General features: G+C 39.1%; 1 long non-coding RNA gene across 1 annotated transcript in view; it reads left to right on the top strand.

The window, feature by feature from the left end:
• Positions 1 to 9,318: 9,318 nt before the first annotated feature.
• Positions 9,319 to 21,709, top strand: part of LOC141553521 (uncharacterized) — a 33,574-nt gene continuing 21,183 nt past the window's right edge. The window contains exon 1 of the long non-coding RNA XR_012485492.1: positions 9,319 to 9,511. This is a non-coding gene — a long non-coding RNA (uncharacterized LOC141553521). The remainder of the gene's footprint in view (positions 9,512 to 21,709) is intronic.

The following is a 21,709-nucleotide window of genomic DNA, read 5'->3' as shown; positions in this document are numbered from 1 at the left end:
TTTAAATGGTTGTCATGTGGAAGGAGAGATAAACTTTGTTCTTGGCCCCACTGCCCAGGACTAAGAGCAATGGGTGGAAGCTGCGTGGTGGCAGATGTAAGGCAAAGTTAGAATGGCTATCCCAAAGTGGAAGCGATTGCCTTGGGAGGCAGTAGCTTCCCTTCAAGCCAAGGCTGGATGATTACTCATTGGAAATGCTGCAGATACAAGGATTCTTATTCAGAGACAGGTCGAACCAGGCGATTTCTGACATCCCTTGTTACTCTCAGATTCTGGAGTAATCTCCAAATCATCTTGAGTCAGGAGTGGAGATGTTAATGGAGAAGCAGAATGGGGACTTGGTAAGAGGGGATAAGGGAAAAAAGAGTCTGGAGTCAGACTTTTAGGCCAGGGGAGGGGACAAGCATCAGGGACATGTGGACTTTGGTAACCAAATCTCATTTGGGATCTGGGATGAGAAGCAAGTAGTAGGGGATGGTGAGAGATACCATAGACAGGCACAGTAAAGGGTCAAGGATAATCCATAAGCTGTTTCTTAACATAGGCTAGTTTTGTTCTAAGGTTACAGATTTGTGTACTAGACTTAATTAGGAGAGTGCTAGAGTCAGTCTGAACTGATGGTTAAATTTCCAGCATGAGCATTTATGATGGGGGAACCCCAAAACTGTCCTAACTTGGGTAGGGGGGGACCATGAGGTAAGCTGCTGAGTCCAGGACCATTCCTACTTGGCTTGAACTTAAGTGGTCTCATTTAGCTGGAGATCTAGATTTCTATTGACCTTTATTGAGCTAAAAATTGGCTCAGAACCACTCCCAATAAATCCAGTAAATCTAGGCCTGGGGGCAGTAATCTCATTCAATTGAAACGTCTATTCAATTTGAAGATCTCAGTCTGATTTAAACTCAAACTGCCCCCAGCTCCCAGCCAAGGTAAAATAGGCATCTGCTTGCTCAATCCTTTGCAGAAGGCCAAAGCAGGATAATGCCAGGCCAAGGGACCTCTCCTTGGCTTAGCTTCCTGTGAGGACCCCCTGCCCACTGAGAAAACATCCTTTTCTCAATGTTAGCCCCTCTTTATCTTTCTGCCAGGATTTCTCTACACCCCTTGTTTATCTTTCTGCCAGGATTCCTGCTAGACCTTTATTTTTCTGTTGGGACCTTGCCACTGAAGAAGTCAGCCTCCTAGCAAAGGCTGACTTCTTAGTGTCCATAAACTTAAACTTTTTTCCAGTCTAACTTTTTCGGTTCATAAATTCTTTTACAAAGGACCTGTGCCAACTCTCTGCCCTGCACCAAATCTCATCATTTGGTTCCCTGACCGGGAATTGAGGGGATACAAACCTCATCATTTATACTTTGGAAGTCAAGGAACCCTATAAGTCAAAGATTGATTTAGTGTTTTATTGATTGACAGTAACATATTTAATAATGCATATTAAACTTGAAAATCTGTTGTAGGTTTTTTTTTTTTTTTTTTGAGACCTGATTGTTAAATATTTACCAGCATACTTTTGGTTGAGCTGGAGTTTTTTCCTTTTATTTTTTTTTTCTGGTTAAACATATATATTAACTTTTTAAATACACATTTCTTTACGAATCATATTGGGAAAGAAAAATCAGAACAAAAGGGAAAAACCATGAGAGAAAAAAATAAAAATAAAAGAATCAAACATAGTATGTGTTGATTTACATTCAATTTCCACAGTTCTTTTTTCTGGATGCAGATGGCCTTTTTATTCAAAATTTATTGAGATTGCCTTGGATGGTTGAACGGATACACGGGACTGACTAGAACCAGAGTCTTGCAAGCCTGTCTGTGGCTGCCTCTCCAAAACTCACAGGTGGTGGGGGGAAGTCCAAGCCAAACCTTGGAGTGTTGAACTCATTCTCCCCTCATTCCCTGTTTCTTTTCAGCAGCAGCTGTCAAGCAACTCTTTAGCCCAAACTCTGCTCTGGGACCCAGAGGCTGCTCCTCAGGGTTTAATTAACAACAGCACAAGTTTGGGAGGGAGGTATGTGTACTGCATTATTTCTGAAGAGGAAACTAGATCCCCCTGACTGCCCTGGGGGTGCTGAGCCTGGGGAGGTGAGAGCCAGCTGCTTACCCAGTAAGATTCCATTCCCCAATAGAGGCCCTCTCTTCCTTCAGTCAACCTAGCTTTGGAGAGTTCTGACTAGAGAGAGCAGAGAGCAGACTGACCAGAAAGGGAAGTCTGCAGTATCATGGGATTCAGAAGGGATTTTAGAAATCATCTGATTCAAAACCCTTCATTTGGGGTGCAATGATTAGAGAGCTGGGCTTGGAATCAGGAGGACAGAGTTCAAATGAAGCCTCAGATACTAGCTGTGTGACTTAGGCAAATCACTTAATCTTTGCCTTAGTTTCTTCATCTGTAAAATGGGAATGATGATAGTAGCTACCTCCCATTGTTGTTACAGTATCATATGAAATAGATATCATAAAGCATTTAGCACAGTGCCTGGTGTATAGTAAACTTTATATAGGCATTAGTTATTATTTGAAAGAATAGCAAACTGAGTTTGTTATGCCATAATTCTCTTATTGTCCTGCCTCAGTTTCCCTGCTTCTTAGTTCTGCAAAATCTCCCCTCCCTCTTAATCAGAATATTTGATAAGGATAAAAGATCTTATATTTTAGAATATCAGAATGCCTCTCCCCATCCCAAGCTATTGGAATATCAGATACTTACAAATTTAGAGAACTGATAGCACCAGCCTCAAAGGAGATTAGATCAAGAAATGAATGTATTCTTTTAGACATGATCAATGTAGGAATTTATTTTGTTTTAATATAAATATATGTTACAAGGGTTTATATATTTATTTATTTTTTACTTTTCTCCAGTTAAGGAGGACTATGAAAGAGAAAATAAATGCTTTAAAAAAAAAAAAAAAGGAATGAATATCAGATACTGTTTTACCAAGATGCCTCTCCCCATGTCTGGGGTGCCTCCCCCTGATTATGTCATCCTTCTCTCCAGAGGTTCACCCCGCCCTGTCAGAGTCCTGTTCCTACTCCCAGAACCCTGACTCTGCCCCTGCCTCAGTCTGAGTCTGAGCCACATATAGATCATTGAGAACTCTGATTGGGGGCTGGATTCTTGGAGACGATAGTCTCATTCAGCCCTGACACCAAACCATGGATCCATTTGGTCCTGGTATATCTCTCCATTTAATAAACTATCAAATACTCTCTAATCTTTATCTTGCTTATTTTCTCTGGCATTACAAATCCCATTGAAATAAAATGACCTGCTCAAGGTCACACTCTCAGCCAATGTCAAAGCAACTCCAAATTCAGTGTACTGTGTCCCCAGTCTTCAAAGGAATTGGTACAACAGAAGTTTGGGGTGAGATAGGGGAAATACCCAAGAATTTCCTTTATATAAGAGACCAGCAGACTTCAGGACTAGAGCAAACTGCACCTGTGGGAAACAGGATAGGGATGAGAGTAGATAGAGAAGATTTATTATATCTAATCTAGTTTCAGAAAGGAAAGAATGAAGGAAGCAGGAATTGTGGGTTGGAATGGAGAGTTCTTCAATAAAAGAAAGGATGAATAAAAAAATCCTTTTTTTCCCAGTAGAATACACTCTACCTTGCAAACTGGTTTTTCATCTATTCTCTACAATCCTAGGCCAGACTACTGGCCATCACATTTGACTTTTCATTTCCCACCTCCATGTCTTTGTACTGGCTGTACCCCATGCTTAGAATGCTTTCTCTGCCTTTGGGCATCTCTTATTTCTTTATTTTTCATTTTATTTTGCTGAAGCACTTGTGGTTAAGTGACTTGCACAGGGTCTCACAGTTAGGAAGTGTTAAATGTCTGAGACCAGATTTGAACTCAGGTCCTCCTGACTTCAGGGCTGGTGCTTTATCCATTAGGCTATCTAGCTGTCCTCTCTGATTTCTTTCAAGATTTAATTCAGATGCTATCTTTTAAAGATCTTCCCAGTCTCCCCTTCCCCATCATCATCCCCAACCACTTGAGCTTTCCCGTCTTCCCTCCCTCCTTCCTTCCTCTCTTCCTCCCTCCCCCTTCTTTTAATCCCTCCTTCTTTCTCTTCTTTCTTTCTGTCCACATAGGGATGCATCCCTTAACAATGAGTGCTATGCCCAAAGGAATATAAATTTTGACCATTAAAACGTCCCATGATATCTTGGGATTTACAGGTAGATTTCTTTGTAGGAATCATGCCTTAAACCCAAATCACTCTGGCACTCATTGATTGGCCAATAGTAGGTCCCAGTCTAAGCCTACTTGGTCACATTTGGGCTCTGATGGCTCAGAGTGAGTGTAAATAGTAATTATTTCTTTTTGGGCCAGAAATCCTGAGGGGTCATAACTCCCAGATTGATATTGTGTGGGAGAACTAGGTAGAATATAGGTCATTCTTTGCTTCATTTCTTACCTAGTCTTTTTTTTTTTTTTAATTAAATAATTTTTTATTATATTTTTTTTATAATATTATCCCTTGTATTCATTTTTCCAAATTATTCCCTCCCCTCCCTCTACTCCCTCCCCCCATGACAGGCAATCCCATACATTTTACATGTGTTACAATATAACCTAGATACAATACATGTGTGTAAATACCATTTTCTTGTTGCACAATAAGCATTAGATTCCGAAGGTACATGTAACCTGGGCAGACAGATATTAGTGCTAACAATTTACATTCACTTCCCAGTGTTTCTTCTCTGGGTGTAGCTACCTCTGTCCATCATTGATCAACTGGAAGTGAGTTGGCTCTTCTTTATGTTGAAGATTTCCACTTCCATCAGAATACATCAGAATACAGAATACAGTATTGTTGTTGAAGTGTACAGCGATCTTCTGGTTCTGCTCATTTCACTCAGCATCAGTTGATGTAAGTCTCTCCAGGCCTCTCTGTATTCCTCCTGCTGGTCATTTCTTACCGAGCAATAATATTCCATAACCTTCATATACCATAATTTACCCAACCATTCTCCAACTGATGGACATCCATTCAACTTCCAGTTTCTAGCTACAACAAAAAGAGCTGCCACAAACATTTTGGCACATACAGGTCCCTTTCCCCTCCTCAGTATTTCTTTGGGATATAAGCCCAGTAGTAGCACTGCTGGGTCAAAGGGTATGCACAGTTTGATAACTTTTGGGGCATAGTTCCAAATTGCTCTCTAGAATGGCTGGATTCTTTCACAACTCCACCAGCAATGTATCAGTGTCCCAGTTTTCCCACATCCCCTCCAACATTCATCATTATTTGTTCCTGTCATCTTAGCCAATCTGACAGGTGTGTAGTGGTATTTCAGAGTTGTCTTAATTTGCATTTCTCTGATCAGTAGTGATTTGGAACACTCTTTCATGTGAGTGGAAATAGTTTCAATTTCTTCATCTGAGAATTGTCTGTTCATATCCTTTGATCATTTATCAATTGGAGAATGGTTCGGTTTCTTATAAATTAGGGTCAGTTCTCTATATATTTTGGAAATGAGACCTTTGTCAGAACCTTTGCTTTTAAAAATATTTTCCCAGTTTGTTACTTTCCTTCTAATCTTGTTTGCATTAGTATTGTTTGTACAGAAACTTTTTAGTTTGATGTAGTCAAAATCTTCTATTTTGTGATCAATAATGATCTCTAGTTCTCCTCTGGTCATAAATTCCTTCCTCCTCCACAGGTCTGAGAGGTAGACTATCCTCTGTTCCTCTAATCTGTTTATGATCTCCCTCTTTATGCCTAAATTATGGACCCATTTTGATCTTATCTTGGTATATGGTTTTAAGTGTGGATCCATATCTAATTTATGCCATATTAATTTCCAGTTTTCCCAACAGTTTTTTCCAAATAATGAATTTTTATCCCAAATGTTGGTATCTTTGGGTTTGTCAAAGATTAGATTGCTATAGATGTACCTTTTTTTGTCCTTTGTATCTAATCTGTTCCACTGATCTACCGGTCTATTTCTTAGCCAGTACCAAATGGTTTTGGTGACTGCTGCTATATAATATAGCTTTAGATCAGGTACACTTAGACCACCTTCCTCTGAGTTTTTTTTCATTAGTTCCCTTGCAATTCTCGACCTTTTATTCTTCCATATGAATTTTGTTGTTATTTTTTCTAGGTCATTGAAATAGTTTCTTGGGAGTCTGATTGGTATAGCACTAAATAAATAGATTAGTTTGGGGAGTATTGTCATCTTTATTATATTCGCTCGGCCTATCCAAGAGCACTGAATGTCTTTCCAAATATTTTCTTACCTAGTCTTAATCACTGAATGGGTGATGTCTCAATCAAACTGAGACCTGTTAAAGACCTTAGTTTGAAAAGGCCAAAGTGTCTTGATTTATGTCTTGCCAATGGATCCAGATGGTACTGGAGAAGAAAATGTGATTAGTTATTTTGCACAGTTCTGCCTCACTTAAATTCAATTCATTTGTATGTGTGAAGCCACCACCTTCCTGATGTTATTATCCTCTTCCAGAATCAAGGACAAATATCTACCTTCAATTCACTCTCTATTTGGGACCTTTACAACATTCCCAGTTTACCTTGTGTTAGGAAGCGCCCTGTGACTATATGGTTATGAGTACCTTCTTTGGATTTGTCAGACTGGTCAAACTGAGACATTCTCTTTCCTGCTGGATCCAGAAAATAAAGGTCATAATTTGGCCAACTGGGGAACTTTGATCTTCATCAATAAGGAGAGAGTTCTGTACCATGAGACTGCTTTGGGACTCAGGTTACATGCATCATATAAGTTTCTATTTACATGTTTTCTCTTCTGTGTGGACAGGGACTATTTTTGTGCATTTGTCTATTCTAGCACTTAACACATTGTCTACCATAAGTAAACCAGTTATTTAATCAATAAGTAAACTCGAGTAAGCACAAAACTTGTGTGCTGGTGAAGAGGGGACTTCGAAATTCTGAAAATCCTTGAAGGAGAAAATCTCCTTCAACTCTGCCTCAGTGAGGGATCCCCCCCCACCAAGGGACAAACAGTTTCATCTTTGTTATCTAGGCCGGGTGGTCTCAGTCCTGAAACTCATTGCATTCAATTCAAATTCCAGCTCAAACTGAAACCCAGTGATAAGCCAATTTGGGACTCCACCCATGAGCCCCCTTCAGCTTGTAGCCAAAGCTGTCATCATAAAAGAAACAAACTAAAACCCTCTTTTTGCAGAGGTTCCAAATATGCCATGCTATTTCATGCTAGGCTATGCCATGCTAAGCCAAGGAGCCTCTGTCTACTGGAATACTCTTTCCAGTGCCATACTCTCTTTATCCTCACCTATTTCCTTCCAATCCTCATAATAAACCTCTTTCATCAATCAAGGTTTTCGGGTCTGTAAATTCCTTTGCAGAGAATCTCTGTGCTGCCAGAAGGGAGTCCCCAAAACCCCCTACCCTTGCGCTGAATCCCAAGGGGTTGCAGGGAAGCCAAACCTCTCCATTTGGTTCCCTGAACCCTGAACCTGCCACTAAATCTTATCATTTAACTGCCTGATCATCAGAAACCCTAATTTCATCTTGGTTCCCTAAATCTAAACCTCATCACTGGGAATACAAAAAGAGATTTAAAAAATTGTCCTTCTCCTCCAGGAGCTTGCAATCTATTGGGATAGACATGCAAACAAATATATAAAAGGCAAGTTACATATAGAATAAATGTTTTGTAAATTATAAATGCTATGGCCATTTGAAGGAATTCAATAATTAACAAACGTTTTAAGACTATGTGCAAAGCAAGTGAAACATTCCTTTCCTTCAAGGAAATTTGCTTTTTACAAAGAACTTCAAATTGCCAGAATTGGAAATGACCTTAAAAAGCATTTGATCTGATTCCTTCATTCTAAAAAGGAAGGAACTAAAGGTCAGAAGGACAGGAATTCACTTGCTCAAGGTGACAGTCTTGTTCTGCCTATAGAAGAAGTGAGAGGAGAATCTAATTTTCCTGATTTTCTTTCAATGACCCCACTATGCCCACGGTGGCAGAAATGGGAGAGAATGGTGGGAAAATGGCAGAAAGGAAATGAAGAGAAGGGAAGGAAAGAGAGAAGAAAGAATAGGGAAGTTGGGGGAAGGTGGAGGAAGGAGAGAGAGAGCGAGCAAGCGTAAAGTGGGGGAGGGGAAGGGAGAAAAACTATGAAAGAAAGCAAAGAGAGAGGGAGACAAACAGAAAACAGAACTAATTTTTTGGGGGGGGAGTGTGGACATTTATATGTGTATGAAGGAACAATTTAAGGAGATGAAAATCAAAGGCAGTCAGTAAATCTGAGTAATTGAATAATCCGGGAAATCTTCAAGGAGGAGGTGGCACAAGGGTCCGCATTGTGGGGTTATTTATAGATCATAGAGTTAGAGTGAGTGACAAAGATTCCTCTGATAGCAGAGGAAAGTGGCATTCGGAGGACAAGGACTTGGCCAAGCTCATACAGATAATATTAATCTCAGAAAAAAATTTCTTCCGAAGTCTAGGGTTCGCTCGGGCTCTTTCGCGGGCCCCTCCTTCCCCCAGGGTTTAGGAACATTCCTAGCTCAGTGAATTCTTCCCCCAGGGAGAGAGCTCTTCTGCAGCTCTAAAAATAGCCTCATTTATACCGCAGCCCCGGGAGGCAGGAAGCAGGCCTAATCCTCATTTGCCAAGAAACTAGACCGAAAGCAAAAAAAAAAAAAAAAAGGGGGGGGGTGTGCTATCCATTCAGTCCCCACCCCTCTCTTTACTCCCCTCCGTTATCCAGGGGACCTTGCTGGCCTCCTGAGCCCTGCCCTCCAGCCTCGCTCCGGCTCCCTAAAGGATCTCGCCGCTCCGCAGAGACCAGGTGACCCCTGAAAAGTTGATGATGAAGGAGTTTCCTTCCTTGCCTGTGCCCAGGCATCCACTACAGGGAGAGGGGATCTCTGCTTAAAGGTGCTCCCCCCGCTGAGGAATTGCCAAATTCACATAAGATTCTGCTAGAGCCAACCGAATGAGGCCGTAATGCTGGAATTTCAGGCATTGTGACAGGTGGAGCATCTCAGATTTCACTGCGTAGGTGCTTGATCTGGGCTGGGAGGAGCTGAGAGACGGGCAACATCACAAGCCTAAACAGATACCTCCGCAAGGAAAATACACACAGACCAGAAATACAGACACAAATAAAAAGAGCTCACCTTTTTATCTCTGCCTCTAAAATGAAGGCGTGGGGGGTGGAGAGCAGGGGGAAGGGTGAGGCATGCTGATCCAAACCAGGTTATGTGGAGCAGGGAGGGATTCGGTTAGCCCAGAATTGAGCAGCTAGGTGGCTCTGGTTCGGAAGCCAGGAATTCGAGTTCAAATCCCGGCATCCAACTCTCGCCAGCCGTGTGTCCCTGGGCGAGTCAGTTAACTCTGCCTCAGGTTCTCATCTGTAAAATGAGCTGCAGAAGGAAACGGCAAACCACTCCAATGTCCTTGCCAAGAAAACCCTAAAATGAGTTAATGATTGGAACAACTCAACAAATCAACGGACTCTACTGAGGTAGGCAGTGATTCAGTGGGAGGTCGGAGGAACTGTGTTCAAATCCCACTTTTCCCATTTACTATGAATCAGATTTTTCTGGGCTTTCATTTCCTCATCTGAGAAATGAGTAAGACCAGATTTCATAACATTTCAGTATCTCCAAGCTTTAATTTTCAATATTGGACTCTCCACTTTAACAGAAATTTGGCTTTCTTTTTCAGATATCTTATAAATATATTCTCCAGTGGAAGCCTCTCCTATCCTTTCCCCTTAATTGTAGGACTAAGGAAGATGGATGAATATTGTCCTATCTTGCTCTCCATTGCTGATTCCAAACCCTTCCTTCCTGACCACCTTCAATGATCCTCCTTTTTTTCCCTCAAGTCCATTTAATTCCCTCATGCTACTGTTACCCCATATTTGTTGATTATCTACAGTTTTTTCAGCATCTTTGATAAGAGTTGGTTCATGGCCTTCTTGCCTATTTCCTTCAGTTTTCTTTAGCAACCTCCATGCCTATGGCAGTGATTCCTCTTGCAACCCATTTTTCATTCTACTTCATCCCTTGCCTATCAGTCCCACACTGGCATGGTGATCACACCTCAGAATTCTCCATTTCTTGGAAATTTGCACACCTCAAAGATCAGAACTTTGAAGATCTTAGCCACAACCCTTAAACCTACTTTTTAACTTTATCTACTCTTATTCTCCATTCTTGTCCCAAACCTGCCTAGTGACAACTGATGACATGACATTTGGAAAAGTGGGCGTGGAGTTAGGAAAACTTGAATTCAAATCTGACCTCAGATACTAGTGACCCTGAGCAAGTAATTTACCTCAGTTTTCTTATCTGCAAAATGAGGATGATAACAGCGGCACCTGACTTGTCAGCTGGACTTCCTGTTGGCAATTCAAACTCAACATGTCTAAAGCTGAAATTCTATTTCCCTTATTCCCAACTTCCCTATTTCTTTGGATGACATTACTGTCCTTTTAAACCCAATACTTCAAAACCTTGAAATCATGGGTGAAAGGGAAAGTTTTCTTTTCCTTAGCCCACAATCAGTACCAAAATCCTGTCAAATTCTTTCTCACATGTCCCCTCATGTACATTCACCCAACATCATCAGCTTAATTCAGAATAACACTTAATCTAGATCGTTATGAGGACAAATTGAGATATTTGTGAAGTGCTTGGCAAACCTTAAAGTACTATGTAAATGTAAGTACAGTGTAAATTCAATGGCCTATCTGCAGTATTTTGACACTTTTTACCTCTTCCTTCTGAAGTTTTCTTTTGGCTTCCATGACGCTGCTTACTTCTGATTCTCTTCTACCTCTGACCACTTTGCTTTCTTTGCTGGTTCACCATTTCCAAGTTTCAAGTTCTGAGTCTTGAGCCCTCTACTCTTCTTTCAGTACTCTGTCTCTTAGGCTGCTAGATGACTCAACAGAATGTTGGATATGGAAATAGGAACTAAAAAGCAACCACAAAATGTGTGTGTGTGTGTGTGTGTGTGTGTGTGTGTGTGTGTGTGTGTGTGTGTGTGTGAGAGAGAGAGAGAGAGAGAGAGAGAGAGAGAGAGAGAGAGAGAGAGAGAGAGAGACAGTCGTAGAGAGACAGACAGGCAGATAGACAGAGAGACAGATAGAGAGAAAGTTTGGGTAGCTAAGTGGTGCAGTGGATAGAACATCAGACATAGAAGTCAGGAGGATCTGTACATAATTGTTTGCATGTTGTAAGCCTTTAGCCTATGAGCTACTTGAGAGCAAGGTCTGGTTTTTGGTTTTTACCTTTTTTTTTTTTTTTTTGTATCAACAGTGCTTAACATACTGGCTGGCAGAGAATAGGTGGTTTTTTTTCTTTCTTTTCTTTTTTTTTTTTTTTTTAACTAAAGTGGACTATGATAGTCCAAAGGCAAAAAAAAAAAAAAAACAAAAAAAAAAAAAACACAACAAAACCCAAAAACTTATTCTGTGAGATTGAGAATTATTCTAGAGGGGGAAAATGGAACCATTAATGTAATCTTAAAACATATATACATATATATATGTATACACACACACACACACACACACACACATATATAATGTAAACTTAAAATAACAAAATATCTAGAATGGAGAGGAGAACCCAGGTTCCATTCCTGAAGATATTTACTAGTTGTGTGACATTGACTAAGTTACCTGTTTCTGACTCATTTTCTTTATCTGAAAAATAAAGGCTAGATTTGTTGAATTTTAAGGTTCCTTCTAGTTTTGTTCTTCTTGATCTTGGTGAGTTCCAGGTGCTATATTTTAAGGACATTGACAAATTTCAACTTTTTCAGAGGAATGTGACCAGGATGATGAAGGAAATGCAGACTAGGACACAAGGAATGGTTATGATTGAAGGAACTGGGAGTGTTTACCCTGGAGAAGAGAAGGGTTGGGGGAGGTAGAGAGGGAGGAGTATGATAACCTAGTCAGGCAAAATGAGTCTAATCCTTTTTTTTTTTTTTAAACAAATAGATCAGTCTATGCAAATAACATGCCTAAAGTCAGCTGATATGAATCCTTTAGGAGATAACCAAAAATTGAAATATGGGCTCTCACCACTATCTTTATGAACAACTACATCCTCTTAATAGGATTTCCCATCTGAACTTTCTTCTGGTTCTATTTCATTCTTCATAGTCTGCTATAATGATATTTTCTGCATAGTCCTGATTGTACCACTTCTCCATTTATACCCTTTAATGGTTGCTAAATGCTGACTAAGTAAAGTTCAGACTTTTTTTGCCTGGTTCTCCACAATCTTTCTCCAGTCTCCTTTTTTCCACCCTCCCTCTCTTCTTCCCTTCTCTCTCCTCTTTTTTGTCCCTCCCTTTTTCTTTCCTAGTCTCTCTCCCTACTTTCCTCCCTCCTTCCCTCCTTCCCTCCTTCCCTCCTTCTCTACCTTCCCTTCCTACCTTTTTCCCCCGAAAGCTTTATTAAGATGTCATTGTATGGGAGCAGCAATATTGTACAGTGGATAGAGCCTTAGAGTCAGAGGACCTGAGTTCCAATCTGGCCTCAGATACTTGACACTTACAATTATATGACCTTGGGCAAGTCATTTAACTAGGAATTTCTTACAGAAAAAGCAAAAACAAAAAAATCATTGTAAAAAAAATTAGTACCTATAGAAAATTCTCTTCCCACCCTCACCATAAACCTGGGATATATTTCCCCACAAATACACATACACATTCATGAAGAATATTAGACATAAACTTATAGTACAGTTATACTGAGGCACATGTAGGGAACATAACTCTTATCCAATCTTATTTTATATCATTCTTCTTGGTTCCAGCCAAACCGGGCTATTTGCTCTGAACATGCTTGTGCTTTCTTGACTTCATCATATTGCTCCTTATACTTGGAATGCTTTTCCACCCCATTTTCCCCTTTAAATTCCTACTCATACTTTAAAACTCAATTCAAATGCCACCTGCTCAAGGGAGTATTCCCCAATCCTCACAAGTTATTATAATCCCCACCACCACCCCCCTAAGTCCCCACAAAGCAATTTGTTTGCTTCTATCTTAAGCACATATGTTATTAATGGAGAGTCTGAGAATGCCAGCTCTGGCCATAGGCCTCTTAAGGTGAAGAGTCAAGTGTATATGACCTCCTCTTTCAACACCATACCTCAGCTCCATGAGAATACACCCTTCTTTTAGAACAGAAGAATAAGATAAAGTCAGCATCACATGGAAGAGGGAAATCACGGTGTAACAGAATTCCTGGATTTGAATCATGCCTCTGTCATTTACTCACTATGTGACCATACACAAGTAATATCATTTCTCTGATCCTCAGATTCCTCATTTGTAAAATGGCAAGAATAATCTTTATACTACCCACATCACATGGTTGCTTACAAAGGGAATGCTTTGTGAGCCTTAAAGTGGTATTTGAATGTGAGCTACCTGTTATACTTTGGGGGATTTCTCAGACCTCTGGCTCATTACCTACATGCAGAAGATCTGAAAATTTCATTATATGGCACACACTCAGTGTGTTGTTACTAATTCCCCTTGCAAGCACACAGTTCACAAAGCTAAGAGAATAAAAGGTTTATTTGTGTGTTGAAGAAAACAAGCAGTATTCTTATCAGAGCTCACAGAAAATCCTAACATTTGCCAATTCACTGGTAAACCTTCCCCAGGGGTCTGTATAGGTATTGTTACTTATAATGTATCAATTAGAGCTCCCAATAGAAATCCCATAATTCTCAGCAAGTGGCCCCTTAACAAGCAGAAAGTAAGACCACTACCCCTTTTTCCAGAGAAAAAGCCTCTCTCTCGACCCAGTTCAGCAGATGATACTCTGTTGTAGAGTCACTGAAAATACAAATACTAAATCAGATATTTCCATCTCTGGCTTGTTCATCCAATAGTCAAGAAAGAAAGCCCACCATGAGCACCTTGAAAGCACAATAGAAAAGGTTTTTGTCATTGGTGCTAAGTTGGGAGCAAACTAAACATGTCCCCTCCCTGAATCTTGCTCGATGTCTTCTTTCTGATAGGTGTTTTCTACATCTATGTCTGAATTTTTCATGAGTCTAGAAACCTGACAAAACACTTCTATTCTTCCGCCTACCTCCAATTGTTCCTTAGCTCCTAGAAATCACTCTGTGGCCAATTTGATTGGGATATTAAAATTAACCAAGACTGTTTCCAATAATATCCAATGTAGGATGTAGATGTAGAAGTCAAGCACTCCCCTGATATTACAATGTGACAAAAGAAAAAAACAAAACAAAACAGAACAAAACATTGTAATCTTTGATAAGTCTCTTGAGAATGCAGAAATCAACCTAAAGCAAATGTTTCTTGGACAGCCAGGTGGCGCAATGGCTAGAGTTCTAGCTCATCTTTTCTGAGCACACATTAGCTGTGTGACCCAGGGCAAGACACTTAATCCTGTTTGCCTCAGTTTCCTCATCTGTAAAATGAGCCAAAGAAGAAAAGAGAGCTAGTGGAATCATCCAATGGTTTCAAATCTTCCCAAATAGCTGAATCCTTTTCTGATTTCAATCATATTTTTGGCTATCATTGGCTCATTCTTTACTGAAATTGGGCAGATCCTTTAAGTCTCAAGAACTGTTAGCAATAGATTGGTTTAAGTTTGATCATTTCCTGGCTGTGTAATCTTGGCAAAGTCATTTTCTGAAAATTTCCTTATCTGTAAAATTGAAGAGTTTGGAACTGCAAAAATAATTTGTAATTTGTAATACCATTGCCAGGAAAACTCCAAATGGAAATGATAGTTAGATATGAGTCAAAAACTTAACAAAAAGTTTCTTGGGAACAGAAAAGTACCTAAAAAGTGAAGCCTTGTGGGTGGGATGGTATTAATTACATTGTCATGGAGCATACTACCAGAAACATTGTCTGGCTGGTCCTGAGAACTTGCTGATGACATTACATTGGAATTCCCCATTACAGGGGCCTCATTGTGACCTAAAGGCAACATTATAGTGGGCCCCATCTCTGGAACAGGAATCTTGCTATGTATGGTGTTGATGCTGATACATTTGTCTGTAGATCCCTCTTATTTAGTGAACATTCACAGCCATTTGGAAAGAGTAGGTGAGAAATTTTACCAAAGAAAAATTTAATGTGATTTTTTTTTTTCCTCATAAAAAAAGATGCTTGATTTCTATAACAGATTAGGGAACATGGCACAATGTAAAGAAAGTCAGACTTGGTGTCAGAGGACATAGGTTCAAACCCTGTTCTGCTATTTATTACCTCTGTAACCTTGGGCAAACTGCCCAATCTTTAAAGACCTCTTTTCCTCAGATCTATAAAATGAAAGACTTGGACTAATTCCCAGTTTCTTAAATTGCTGGTTGCAACACCATATGGGGTCTTATAACTGAATGTGGGGGTCATGAAATTATGATTTATTATCAATAAATGTTTGATTTGAATACCTATTTATATATATTACATATTATACTATATAATGTATACATACAAATATATAAGCATATATTTGTAAACCTATTTATGTTTTAAAATATTTTCATATATAGTATAATATATATAATATACTACATATTGTATAGTATATAATATATGATATATATTTTATATGTTTAAGAAGCCCTTTTGATTTCTAAAGCTCTCTATCCTATGCCATGCTGCTTCTCATGATACTGATATTTATTTCAAAAGATCTATGATTTTATTGGTATGAGGACTGCATGCATCAGCAAAAATAAAAAACCCTCATATTTGGGGGTAAATAAAATATTGTTTAAAAAAATCCTGGATGCCTTTTCATGCAATTCTTTGTCGTAAATCTTCCATATTAAAAACAAAACAAAAACCAAATCCCTCTGTCATTCTGCATTTGGTTAGGTTATCAGTCCTTTGGTGACATTCATTCATTCAATAAGCATTTTATTTGATACCCACTAATAGCCAGGCATTGTTTTAGACATTGGAGATGCAAATGAAAATAAAACAGCCCCTGATCTCAAGGAGCTTGTATTGTGCTCTGTATAATAGACACACAGTCCGTCTCCAGGCTGGGACTAGGAGACTTTTCAGCTCAGAGGAACCCAACATAGGGCTACATGCTGAGAAGTACAAGGTCTTTAATGGAGGCAATAATGACAATAATGATGGTAATGAGGAAGATGATGATTATAGGGAGTACACAGTTATTAAAGGTTATAATAGAGATGGAAGCAGATGAAATCGAGGATTAAGAAGCATTCACTTGCTGGCAGTGAGAGATTGTTCACGAATCTCCATAGAGAAAGCAACATGTGGATCACAGAACAGATTGGATCAGAGGTCTGAAATGTGAACAAACAGGTAAATCAAGTCAAGACTTATTCTGAAGCAAGATCTAACTAGGGGCCTCTCATATAATTCACAGTAAGGCAGATCCCAGTTTCACCTTCTACAGGAAACCTTTTCCAATCTTCCTTAATCCTAGTATCTTCCCTCTATTGATAATTCCCAATTTATCCTATATATAAAAGGTCTGTCAGTAGTCATTTGCATGTTGTCTCTCAGTCTAGACTGTGAGCTTTCCTGGTGTTAGGAACTGTCTTTTATATTTCTTTGAATCTAACACTTAGCATAGTGCCTAGCACATAGTAGTTGCTTAATAGATGTTTATTAACTGGCTCAGCTGGAGTTAGTCTTTCACTAACTTTAGCTTTAGTTTCCTCCTCTATAAAATAAAAGGGTTGTATTAAGAACTTCTGTCCAAGTCACCTTCTATCTCTAAATGCAAATTCTACCAGATTTAAGAAACCCAAGCAACAAGGCAGTGTAGTTTATTGGAAAGAAGATGAGCTTTGCAGTCTGGCAGTCTGTTTCAGATCCTGTCTCTGGCATTAACTAGTTATTTAGTTATCTGCATGACCTCAAGAAAGACACATAATCTCCTGCTCCTCAATTTCTAATCTCTAAAATGAGGAGATCATTCCTATCTGGAAACCTATGATCCTGTGTTAAGACCCTTTCCACTGAGTCATTGCAGTCAAAGGCAAACTTTAACCTGCAACTAGGAAGGATAGAAAGTACTAGTGAACTAAATTTTCTTATTAACTCAGGGCCAGTGGGAATATCCATTGGTTGCAAATTTCCCAAATATTAGAGTTCTTTAATGATTTCAGTCACATCAATCATTGGCTATCATTGGTTCATTCTTTATTGATGGCAAGTCCTGTGGGGACCTCAAGATTTTTTAGTACTAGATTGGGAGCCAGAAAGCCTAGGGTTAAGTCTGACTACTTCCTGGTTGTGTAATCTTGAAGAAGTCATTTCTTGTGGGAGAGATTTTTCCCTTATCTGTAAAATCAAAGAGTTTGGAATTTCAAAGGTGGTACTGTACATTGGAAAGTAGAAATCTGCAGTGAAAGGATTGGGATTCAAATCCTATTTCTATGGCTTAGAGTAAGGCAGTTATGGAGCTATTTCTAAATATGTAAAATGAGAGAGTTTGGACCAGATCACTTTGGGATCCCCTTCCAGTATTAAATCTATGAACTTGTGATCCTTTACATGAAATGTCCTTGGGTATGTGAACTTCTTTTCTTTTCTCTCTTTAAAAAAAAAAAACAAAACAAAACATTTTGATAATTGTATTTCAATATTTCCAACTCCCTTTGTAATCCCATATGTTTTATTGTCTGCATTTTAAAATGTTACTCTGAGTTGCCAGAGAAGTCTATGACATATGAATAGGACAGATTGGATGAAGTTTTCTGAGTTTATGAGACAAGGCCTGAGTCACATGATTCCTATACCCAGAGAGGGAAGATGAGGTCTTGGTCCTCAGCTTTCAGGAAGTGATATGAGGTCTTTTAAGGTCAGGCCCACAGGAAGTGATGTGATCCACAGAAAGCAGACAACATTGGTAATCATTGGTCTAGAATGGTTACTTCCTTTTAGTCTATCCACTGAAAAGGCTTGAGTCTTTTGCCATTTAAGCCTGAGAAGCCCGAAGCTAGTTAGGTTCCATGAGCACATGGTGGGAGTTGGAATGGCTCCCAGGTGTGTCTGGGCCTTTCCCTTCAGGGATTAAATAAATACTTTCTCTTTGTACCTAAAGATGTCTCTGATAAGTTAATTTGGGAAAGGGGGTCTAGCACCCATCTCACACGGTATAATAGATTAAAGGTCTTTGTTCTACTTTCCTGAACTTGTGTACTTGTGTTGTCTATAGAAGTATAAATAATAAAACTTCTGTCATCATCTGGATGAGAGCACTGGATCTGGGTTCAGTCCATCCCTGACACTTCCTTTGGGTTCCTGGGCAAATCATTTCATTCTTGAGTCTCTTGTTTCCCCTTCTGTTGAAAAAACAAAACAAAAACAAACAAACAAACAAACAACCAAAAAAAAAAAAAAAAACAGGGGGCAGCTAGGTGGCGCAGTGGATAGAGCACCAGCCTTGAATTCAGGAGAACTGAGTTCAAATCTGGTCTCAGACACTTAACACTTCCTAGCTGTGTGACCCTGGGCAAGTCACTTAACCCCAGACTCAGGAAAAAAAAAAAAAGAAATGCTAAAAATAAAAGTAGAGATTAATAAAGTTGAAATAAAAAAATTATAAAAAATAAATCCAAAAAGGATTGGACTAAATGACTTTTCAGCTTTTACATTTATGATCCTGTGACTCAATCCTCCCTGAAGTTCCTTCCAACCTGGATATTCTAATTTTAAAGTGAAGACAAGTAACCCTTGGCCTCCCTCCTTGCTCAGGTGGTTATAAGACTGGTGGAGGAACAGATAATGGAAAAATTCACTACAAATCTTAAGGTAACTAAAAAGGTAGATTTAAAAAAAAAAATTATTACTATTTTAGAGTGCAGGCAGAGATAGGAATGCTACAGGACATGGGCTGAATTTGCCTTGAGCCCCAGAAAGCTGTTTTTTTTTTTTTTTTTTTGCTAAGGCAAGTGAGTGACTTGCCCAGGGTCACACAGCTAGGAAGTGTTAAGTATCTGAGGTTACATTTGAACTCAGGTCCTCCTGACTTCAGGGCTGGTGCTCAATCCACTGTGGCACCTAGTTGTTCCAACTAAGCTGCTTTTTAAAACCAACCCCAGATTGGAAAATATTTTCCTGTTTCCTTCTGCCTGAGTGGATATAATACTCCACTAGGGAGTAAGAAGAGCTGGGTTTCCCATATTTGACAATTTACTAGCTGTGTGACTATAAGCAAGGCACTTGACCTCTCAACCTCAGTTTCCTCATCTGTAAAATGAAGATAAAAATAGCAACAATAGCTGAAGAGATCTTGAATGGTGGGTGTGGTGGGCAGAGAGAAATGGAACTATTGATAAAAATTATTCCCTGGGGCAAACAGGAAGAAGGTTCTGATAATTGAGATCAGTTTAGTTTCCTGGTTCTACCCTCTAGAAATAATCCAGTCAGAAATCCAAGTTATGTCAAGTACCTAAGTATAAAATTTCCCTATAAAACAGCTTATGGCCTATAGCTTCCCTACTACCCTCCTTTGGGTAGGACCACTATACTCTGTCTAGTAGTGTATTTCCCTTTACCCTCCCCCATGCCATGTAGTGTCTTCTAACTCCCCCAAATTATGTGGTATCTCTGCTCTCAGACCCCACTTCTCTTTTCGGGTACTAAATCCCTTTTAGGATTTAGTCTTCCAGGTAGGTTCATTCCCCAACCTCATGGGGAGTTTCCTTTCTCCTGGTAAATGGAACTTATTCCAGTAAGGAACTTGCCCTTTCCATAAAACCTTTTTCTATGCTTTGCAAATCCTGTTTCATATTGACCATTTCTGGTATCTGTAACCTTTTCTCCTAAATGAACCTACAAAGGTAAAAGTACCAAAAAGAATGACTATTGTGAATTCTTCACATGGCTGGACCCCAACATTTGGTCCCCACCATCATTTGGTGCCTAAATATCATTTAGTGCTACATTAGCCACATCAATAGCTTCTTTACAGTGCTATAGAATGGCCCAAATGAGAACATACATATATGTATATTTATTTATATATGCTTATTTGTGTATATAAATACATATTTGTATCTATAGATATATAGACATAGATTTATGATACATATGATTATATATTTTATATATTATTGTCCTTAAGACCAAGGGGCAGAAACAACAACAAATGGTTGAGGTTAATGGAACTATAATCCAGCCTGAAGAAGACTTGAAAACCTTTTAACAAAGTTTATGGTCTGTCTGTCTGGTGTAATCCAAAATGGGATAAAACTGCTTTAAAAATCTATCCCTGATCTGGGTATGTTTGCCTATGGATGAGTGTGTTTCTAGGTATTCCTTCATGTGTGTGTATATGTCCCCTATATTAGTAATGAGTCTAATATTAAACAGGTCATTTTATAAATTTGGTTCAATTCAAAATTTACTCTGAATAAGGAACTTTGCTAGATGCTAAAGATAAAAATACTAAAATATGGCCTAGTCCCTACCTTCAGGGAGCTTACAGTCTACTCTGGGAAGGAGTTATAGTGACCTGTACACAGATAAGGGATAGAATATGTTCAGCTGGGGCATGAGGAAACTTTCATGGTAAGAAACTGAGCAAAACAACTGAAAGAAGAGGATTTAAATGGGTGGATCAGAATCATGACATTTCAGAGCTTAAAGGGACCTCAGTGGCTATCTATTCCAACCCATATTCATAAAGGATTCTGACCATAATATGTATGACAGTCAACCAGCCCCTGCTTGAAGACCTCTAGTGACCAAAACACATTTTACCTCCTGAGGCAGGACATGACACTTTGGGGAAGCTCTCATAGTTAGAAAATTTCCCCTAAAATCAAGCCTAAAACTTCTTTTTCATAGCTTCCTGCCTTAGCTCCTAGTTCTGTGGTATGGGGTTGAATAGAACCAGCCTCCTTTCCTGAACATGGCAGCACTGCAGATACTTGAAGAGAAAGAGAGCATATGGTGCCCTAAACTTTAATTCCCTTCCCAATCATCCCCCTTTCTCTTCTGAAGCTAAACAGTTTCTTCTATTAATCTTCATATGACAAGGACTCAAGTCTCTTTATGATACTAATTTGTCTCTTTGGGATATTCTCCAGTTTATTAGTAACTTTCCTAATTCTGGTGCCCAGAATTGAACCTAAGACTTCAAATGTAGTGCAACCAGGGTAGAGAACAGAGAAACTATTCTCTTCTTCCTAGAAGTGCTGTCTTACTGAATGTAGCTCCAAATTGCACACACTTTTTTTTTTTTTACTATTCATATTGAGCTTTGTTGTTTAGTCATGTCCGACTCTTTGTGATCCTATTTTGGGGTTTTCTTAGCAAAGAGATTGGAGTGATTTGCCATTTTTTCTCCGGCTCATGAGACAAATGGGGTTAAGTGACTTGCCCAGGTTCATTATCTGAAACCAGATTTGAACACAGGAAGATGAATCTTCCTGATTCCAGGTCAGGTACTCTTATAGTAGCCTATCACTAACTGCCTAGTAGAAGTCCAGAATCTTTTCTAAACAAATTACTATCTAGTCATGATTTCCCTATCTTATATTTTTAAAGGATGTATTTTAAAAATAAAATCAAGAATAAGATTTTACAAATTATTTTATTAAATTCAGTCTAGTGTTCTAACCCACATGTGCCAAACATGACAACCATTGCATCAGCACTTACAAGTGCACCAGATTTGAATATAATTGAGAAAAAGTTAATA

This window comes from Sminthopsis crassicaudata, chromosome 2 (assembly GCF_048593235.1).
Source record: "Sminthopsis crassicaudata isolate SCR6 chromosome 2, ASM4859323v1, whole genome shotgun sequence".
NCBI lineage: Eukaryota > Metazoa > Chordata > Mammalia > Dasyuromorphia > Dasyuridae > Sminthopsis > Sminthopsis crassicaudata.
This window is presented reverse-complemented; position numbering and strand designations above follow the sequence as displayed.